This window comes from Homalodisca vitripennis, chromosome 2, assembly GCF_021130785.1.
Source record: "Homalodisca vitripennis isolate AUS2020 chromosome 2, UT_GWSS_2.1, whole genome shotgun sequence".
Classification (NCBI taxonomy): Eukaryota; Metazoa; Arthropoda; class Insecta; order Hemiptera; family Cicadellidae; genus Homalodisca; species Homalodisca vitripennis.
This window is the reverse complement of record NC_060208.1, coordinates 61,824,442-61,833,649: the sequence shown is the minus strand read 5'-3', so window position 1 is coordinate 61,833,649 and position 9,208 is coordinate 61,824,442.

Sequence of the window (9,208 nt, the reverse complement as noted above, 5' to 3'; positions counted from 1 at the left end):
AAATCAAATTCTTTATTGTTCATTGACATGAGACATGCATGGAAACGTGGTCAGATATTATAGAACCGATTAATACTAGACAGAAGAATACAACATCACACATTTAAATAACAGTTAAAAACAGTTTAAAATATAAAATAGTACAAACTTAAACTACAAACAATCTAATCTATATCGTCCACTAGGCTGGAGCACCGCTCACCAGTTCGTTAATGGAGTAGAATGCTTGTCTGATTAGGTATTTTTTAAGTTGTTTTTAAAAGACGTCTCAGTCTCGCACGCTGTGATACTAGAAGGCAAAGCATTAAAGATTTTAGGGCCCATATATGACATTGATTTTTTAAATGTGTTATTATGGTGTTGCGGAATGATTAGAGCATCTCTGTTTCTTGTAGAATACACGTGGTTAAATGATGGGAAGGATTGAAGGTTCTTAAATGTAAATGTGGCAACCGAATATATATAAAGTGATGGCAATGTCATTAGGCTTTCCCTAGGGGAAAACCTCCCGACAGCTCTCACGATGACCCAGACCAACACATCAGTCGAACAGCCTTCTTCTGCAGTTTAAAAACCCTACTATCAACCTACCTGAAGCCGTCCCCCAGAAAATCAATCCATATGTTAAAATGGGCACAAAGTAACCAAAGTACCACAGCCTAACGGTATCTCTAGACAGAAAACTTGTTAGGTACCTTAAAGAGTAAATGCTGGCACCAAGTCTTTGACAGACATGACTGATGTGTGATTTGACCAATCAAATCTGGAATCAGTGTGGAGTCCCAGGAAGCAGAGACCGTTGAAGAATGCTTCGATAGGTATATTGTCAAGGAGATTAAACTAACGCACTCTCATTCTTGTGGGGTCTAAAGTGGACTATTGAGGTTTTTTCAGGATTGAGAAATAAATAGTTAGCAGAAAAACCAAGAACTAAAGACTCTTGAGTGAAAAAGCCAGCTTGGTGGAAAGAGATTGAGCTGCGTCAGCCCGAATAAGTACACTGGTGTCGTCCGCATATTGCACCAAGTGGCCCCTCACAGATGAGTTAAGGTCATTCACGTATATATTAAATAAAAGAGGGCCAAGAATTGAGCTTTGCGGCACACCAACCTTGACCGTAAGAGAGCAGACTACCCCTACCCCCTTTGTTGGTGATCTCAACAAACTGAGAGCGACCAGAAAGATAGGAACGAAACCACTCTAGAGGTTACATTGACGACCAACTGCAGCCTTTTTTGTAAAACTTACTTCCATCTTATGTTAAAAAATACTAATGATTTTATTGCTAAACTCTCCCAAATTACCCAACCTATACCAAAGAATTTTAATCCTAGCCACAATTGATGTCACATCACTATACAACCAACATCCCACATGATGAGGGCATAAACGCAACTAAACATTTCCTTAATACCAGATCCGCACATTCAAAGCCCTCTACTTCTTTCCTTTTAACACTAATAGAGTTTATCCTAACAATGAACTGTTTTAAATTCAAAGATGATTTTCTATTTACAAATAAAAGGTACAGCCATGGGAACACGAATGGCACCCTCTTCTGCAAATCTTTTTATGGGCTTCTTTGAACAAAATTTCTTAAATACCCCATAATAAAACTTCCTCTGATCTGGTATCGTTACATAGATGATATTTTCCTGATATGGCAACATGGTGAAGATCTCCTTAAAGATTTTCTATATTCCCTAAACAAATTTTCAACATTAAATTTCACTTGGAAATATTCCCACACAATCATACCTTCCTAGATGTTGATGTGTTTTTTAGAAGAAGGCTTTCTTAAAACAAAACTTCACGTTAAAGATACCAACACTATGAATTACTTAAATTATACTAGTTGCCATCCTACACATGTAAAAAAAGTATTCCAAAAAGTTTTAGCCATTCGAGCAAAAGAATTTATGTAGCAAAGAGTCTGATTTCACAAATTATATTAACAAATTAACAAACCACATTCAAAAATTTAAATTATCCCGACAAACTTGTAAAAAAATCAAATTAATAGGACAAAAAACTTTAATTACAACAAATCTTTTCCTGTAAATGAACCTAAATTTATTACCAAATTCTACCCCAGACTTAACAAAATAAACCCTATAATAAAAACTGTTTTCCATATTCTACAGTCATCAATCGGAAACTAAAGATTATATTTTCAAAACCACCTAGGGTCATCTGTAGAAGGCCGTCAAATCTTAAAAATATGCTAGTCCAAACCAATCAAACACAAAAATCGAGAGAAAATTTTTTAACGGTTGTAAACCCTGTAAAAAACCACGTTGTGCTACGTGCAAAATTATGTCCTCTAGTCAAAATTTTAGTAGTAACATAACCAATAAAACGTATCCAATTAAAGGAACAATTGATTGTAATTCAAGTAAATAATATATCAGCTAAATTGTAATTGTTGTAATAAACAATATATTGGCCAAAACCTCTAACCCTCTCCGTATCAGAATGGCAGGTCACCGTTACAGTATTGTTCATGGAGATGACAAGCCCGTCGCTGTATCAAATCAAATCAAATTCTTTATTGTTCATTGACATGAGACATGCATGGAACGTGGTCAGATATTATAGAACCGATTAATACTAGACAGAAGAATAACAACATCACACATTTAAATAACAGTTAAAAACAGTTTAAAATATAAAATAGTACAACTTAAACTACAAACAATTCTAATCTATATCGTCCACTAGGCTGGAGCACCGCTCACCAGTTCGTTAATGGAGTAGAATGCTTGTCTGATTAGGTATTTTTTTAAGTTGTTTTTTAAAAGACGTCTCAGTCTCGCACGCTGTGATACTAGAAGGCAAAGCATTAAAGATTTTAGGGCCCATATATGACATTGATTTTTTAAATGTGTTATTATGGTGTTGCGGAATGATTAGAGCATCTCTGTTTCTTGTAGAATACACGTGGTTAAATGATGGGAAGGATTGAAGGTTCTTAAATGTAAATGTGGCAACCGAATATATATAAAGTGATGGCAATGTCATTAGGCTTTCCCTAGGGAAAACCTCCCGACAGCTCTCACGATGACCCAGACCACACATCAGTCGAACAGCCTTCTTCTGCAGTTTAAAAACCCTACTATCAACCTACCTGAAGCCGTCCCCCAGAAAATCAATCCATATGTTAAAATGGGCACAAAGTAACCAAAGTGAAATAATGATGAAATAATGAAATAATGATTTATTCTTCCATAAAAAATTTCAAAATACAAAAATATATAAAGTTTTCTTAAGAATAAGCTAACCACGCTGCCAGTAATGTGGTTAGCTGCATGTAAATTAAATTTCAAAGTAATAATACAACTTGTTGTGAGTTCAGTTCACAATAAACAATTTAATAAAAAACAGCCAGAATGCCACTCTCTGGGCGCCTAATATAAATACCTATAATACTATACAATACAAGATGCAGAATATCATACACAATATCACTGACAGAATAAAAACGTAATAGTATCACAACAACATAAAATAAAAAAAGGTAAAACGAGTAGGATCAAGTAGCCGACATACACAACATAAGAACAAAAATAGTAAATAAAACTAACCAAAGAAACAAAAAGATTAAATTTTTTAACTTTCAAAAATAGATAAGAGGAGGATTCGTACAACCACAACAGGAGCATTTACTTTAGTACAAAATTAAACAAAATTGTATTGTTGTTTTCAAAAAGCCATTGTTTTAACTTACGAAGAAATAATTTTAAAATTGTTTATGTCTTTTATTTCTGTAGGTAAAATGTTAAAAAATTTTGGTCCAGAATAGAGGAAACACTGTCTAAAAAATTCTTTGTTGACTTTAGGAATTCTAAAGATTTTACGACTTACATTTCTTGTGACATACCTCAAAGAATGTGTTCCGTCATTTCCACTTCTCAGGTAGAATAATTTTAGAACCTTAAACACATAAAGGTGTTGTATAGGTAAGATTTTGTAGTTGGCAATATAATGGAAAAGAACTGTCCCGTGGTTTTTTATTTAAAATTATACGTATTATATGATTTTGAAAAACTCTTAACCTATCCATTAATGTTTTATACGAACCTCCCCAACAAATTTAACCCGTATTGCAACCTAGATTGAATTAAAGAAAAGTAGAGTGTTCGTAATAAATTTGGATCACATAGGCGTCTCAAAAAAGTAGAAAGTTCTTAGCGTATGCGAAATTTTTCGATGAAGATTAAGAGTATGTTCGCTCCAGTTTAATTTTGTCATCCAAAATTAATCCTAAGTAATTAAAATTATCTACCCTCTCAATATTCAAACAGTCACAGTTAACCTTAGTGCAATTAAGAGTGTGGTATGTAATCGGATATTGAAAAGCAAAATCTCTATAGCCAAAATTTATGTACTTCGTTTTTTTTACGTTAATTTATCTTAAAATTAGAGTTACACCAGTTCTGTAATAAATCTAAATCGTGATTTATTTTACGGTACAGGGGATTGTGAGTCTTCGTCTGAATAGAAAAGTGCGATATCGTCTGCAAACGCATTAACCGCAACAGCAAAGGGCTGTTCAAGAAGGGTCGTTTATAAAAACTAAGAATAACGTTGCAGACATTACAGAGCCTTGAGGGACACTGTCTTAATAAGCAAAGGTGGACTTAAATTATTTGTAACTCTCACCTGTTGGTATCTATTCGTAAGGAAACTCTTAAACCAGTTCAGGGGAACGCCTCTAATGCCAATTGATTCCAGTTTATTTATTAGCACACACAGAATCACATTAACAGAATCGAACGCTTTTCGAAAATCAATGAACAAACCAGTCACTTTTTTGTTTTCATTTAGGTTACTGTAAATTCTGTTTGTTACGTTTAATAAGAGCGTCTTCAGTGGATTTACCCTTTATGAATCCATATTGATTGGTATTTAAAACAAATATTTTCTATTTAGGTAATTTAACAGTCTAACATTAACTATTTTTTCAATGATCTTCGAAAATACAGAAAGAAGACTGATAGGCCTGAGGTTATCCAATTTAATAGATTTTTCTTTTTTGAATAAGGGAACGACAATACTTGTTTTCAATTTTGTAGGAAATATACCAGTGTACAAACTTAAATTAATTAGGTTTGTTAAAACGGGGGACAATATATTCAGCAATATTCTTGATAAGTTCAACAGAAAATGAGTCGTGTCCAGTTGAACGTTTGTTTTTCAAGTGTTTTATAACAGACATAACCTCGTCTTCAGTTTGCAGGTGTCATAAAAGAATGAATACCGATAGGCTCGAGATGTAGGTGGACTGTCGCTAGGCACAGATGTTGTCTGACCTTGACCGCGCGATAATCAGCTGATGCGATAAAGTGTTTATTTATAATCTCGGCTACAGCTCTCACATCAGTCACAACAGTGCCATTATCTAACATAACCTTATCAACAGTTTTGTTTATATTCCTTCCTGTCAGGCTATTTATAATTTTCCATTGTTGAGCAGAATCTCCACTACAAGCGCTAAATTTTGTTAGTGTAATGTTGCATTTTTACGAAGTCTATTTCATTTTTTAAATTATTGCAAAATCTGTTATAATAGTTTTTAAAAGCACTGTCATAAGGTCTCTTTCTAAATGTTCTATGTAACTTCCTTCTTGTTTCTATTTTATTAATTAACTGAAGTGTGATCCAAGGACTGGTAAGTTTTGCTTTACTTAATTTACTATTTCCATTACTGCATGCACTGCTGCTACTGATAACATCAGATAAAAATACCTATAAAAGTATCGTAGCTTGAATCTACATCCCTGGATCGACAACAATCACCCCAATTTTATATTCATTAACTTATGTTTAACCATATTATAGTCTATATTTATTCCTAAAATTTATTTTTTGTTTTTTTCATGCATATTACTTAAAATACAATTTTCTACTAACTAGGACCTAACATACAGTGATCGGTTATACCATTATCAAACACATTACTTCTAAATATATCTATTCTTCTGTTCTTAATAAAAATGTGGTCAATACAAGAGCTGGAAATACTTGATATTCGTGTAGGTGAATTAACCATTGAAAAAAATCCAAAACTGTCCATTAGGCTCAAATAATCTTGTGTATTTCCGTTATTATCCAGTATATTTAGATTTATATCGCCTATATATATTGTATCATTATTCAGAAGAGGCAAGATATTTGCTAAGTCATCAATGAATTCACTTTCTGAGTACTTCTGTAATCTATATAAACATACTAATCTAAAAAAAATAACCTAAACAGCTTACATTTAGAGACAACAAGTCAGCAGTAACCATATCCATTTCAACCTTATCAACTACAAAAAACCATTTTCAACATAGCACACTACTCCACCGGATCTATATGTGTTGTTACATGAAGCAAAAAATTGGTAACCTGGAATATTATAGAGAATGGAGTTCGTCACTTCCAATCCAGACTTCACTCAAAATAATAAAATCTAATTTGTTCTGAATTTGGCTAATTTCTGCTAGTAGAGTATTAAAGTTTTTTTCTAAGGCTTTCTTATGTTTTGCGTAATATTATATTGAAGCCTGATTTTTTATTGGCACCAAAGAAGTCATTTAAGAGACATATTTTAATCCTGATTGTGTGTATCCAACATCAAACAGTTAGTGTAATATTAGTGGAACTTAATAAGTAGTAACAATATTCCAGGTTAAAACAAAAATATAGAGCAAACCCCAGAAGTAATTTATAAGTCTAAATTTACTTATTAGATAACACAAAACATAACATTTAAGCTTACTTGAGTTTTTTCAATGTCATCATTGGTCACAATCTTCTGGCATTTTTCCCCTTCACTTTTCCTAACAAAAAATTTTCCATCTCTACTCCAGGCGAACTTGTAGCATATGTCCTTACATTTTATCTTTAGCTTTGATAAGAACCTTTTGTTTTCCGGGGACAGATGATCACTGATGAAGACCCTTTGATCGGGAAAAGTTTGATTTACCTGTTTAGCACTTAAATTTCTCTTTTCTCTGTATTTGGTAATCCAAGTGTCCTTTAATGCCTTCCTTTGGAAACTGGACTATTATGGATGGTGTTCGCTGCCTGCTGTATGACGGTATGCGGTGGGAAGCCGAGATATGACTATCTTCCAGCTCTACGCCTATCGTTTGGCTCACATCCTTCAGTATGTCGAGTATGTTTTCATTAGGCGATGATGGTGTAATCCGCTGATCTCTATATTATTTTTCCTAGTATACTGCTCAAGAGATCTCACTCGGTCTTGCAGCTCGTATACATCAGAGGTTAGGCTTTTGTTAATTACTTTCAATTGCTCATTTTCTTTCCTTACCAAGGCTAGTTCATTTTTAATTTCTTTCATGATTGGTATTGTAGAGTCTGTTTTATCAGACATAAACTCAACTGATGCACGGAGTTCACTCATCTCCTTTCTTAGGTTGGCAAGTTCCTCAGAGATCTTAATTAGGCAATCAGTATCAATGTTTAGATCATTACTCACGTTAGGTTGGTCAGGTTGAGATGATCTGCAGATTTTACACTTCCAGTCCTTGTAAGACCTTGTCTTTCTGCCCTCTAGATCAGTCTTAATGCACTTTATATGGAAACTAACCTCACAACCACCGGAGCATATAACCTCACTTCCATCTTTTGATAGTTGATCTTTACAGACGCCACAGATTGATGACATTTTTTACTTTTTTACAGTTATTATCCACTTTAACACGTAATAAAACGATATTAGTGAACAAAACTATCAATTGCAGTATATAGAAATGATGTATTGAGAGCGAGGCAACAGAGCTGTTGACTGCGCGGCTGCCTAAGCTGAACTGAAGTACACTGAAGTACACTGAAACTGAAGTACACCAGCCTAACGGTATCTCTAGACAGAAAACTTGTTAGGTACCTTAAAGAGTAAATGCTGGCACCAAGTCTTTGACAGACATGACTGATGTGATTTGACCAATCAAATCTGGAATCAATGTGGAGTCCCAGGAAGCAGACCGTTGAAGAATGCTCGATAGGTATATTGTCAAGGAGATTAACTAACGCACTCTCATTCTTGTGGGGTCTAAAGTGGACTATTGAGGTTTTTTCAGGATTGAGAAATAAATAGTTAGCAGAAAACCAAGAACTAAGACTCTTGAGTGAAAAAGCCAGCTTGGTGGAAAGAGATTGAGCTGCGTCAGCCCGAATAAGTACACTGGTGTCGTCCGCATATTGCACCAAGTGGCCCCTCACAGATGAGTTAAGGTCATTCACGTATATATTAAATAAAAGAGGGCCAAGAATTGAGCTTTGCGGCACACCAACCTTGACCGGTAAGAGAGCAGACCTACCCCTACCCCCTTTGTTGGTGATCTCAACAAACTGAGAGCGACCAGAAAGATAGGAACGAAACCACTCTAGAGGGATGCCTCTAACACCGTACACTTCCATCTTGTCCAGGAGACGTTGGTGGTTGACGGTGTCAAAGGCACGGGAAAGATCACAAAAAATGCCCGCAGTCTCACTGCCAGAGTCAACAGAAGAGAAGGCGGTATTAAGGAAATCATTTATCGCGTGAGTGGTTGATTTATCTTTAAGAAACCCGAATTGTGAAGGAGATAGTAAGGAATTTTCGTTAAGAAAATTAATCATTCTATTGTGAATTAATCGTTCAAATATTTTGCTCAACGTGGGAAGTATTGAGATGGGGCGATATTGGTTAACTGAGGTTCTATCTCCCTTCTTAAAGACAGGAATGACCTTGGCGGATTTTAACGCAGAAGGAAAGAGTCCTTGGTTAATAGAATTATTAAACAGGACAGTTAAGGGACACGAGAGTGAATCTGAAACCCTCCTGACAATGGATGGAGACATATCATATACATCAGAAGAGGAGCTGGCCTTGAGACCCTTAGTCACACTCAACACTTCACTGTACGAGGCAGGAGCAAAAGAAAATGCTCGATGAACATGGAGAGCTGGGCAACCCCGAATCAATTCATTCAGCTGTACATTCCAGGGAACATAATCAGGACAAAATTGAAAACTGTTACAAACTAAAAGGCATCAATAATATTCCATTGCATGCCAACGAAAATTTAAATAGGTTTAATTTGAGAAGGAGCGAAACTGCTCACCAACTTGTTTTAAGGTCAAAATTTCCTTTAGGTTTGAACATTCGTTAATTTAAAAAGTTTTACTCTTTGGTGTTTATGATGAAACATCAGCT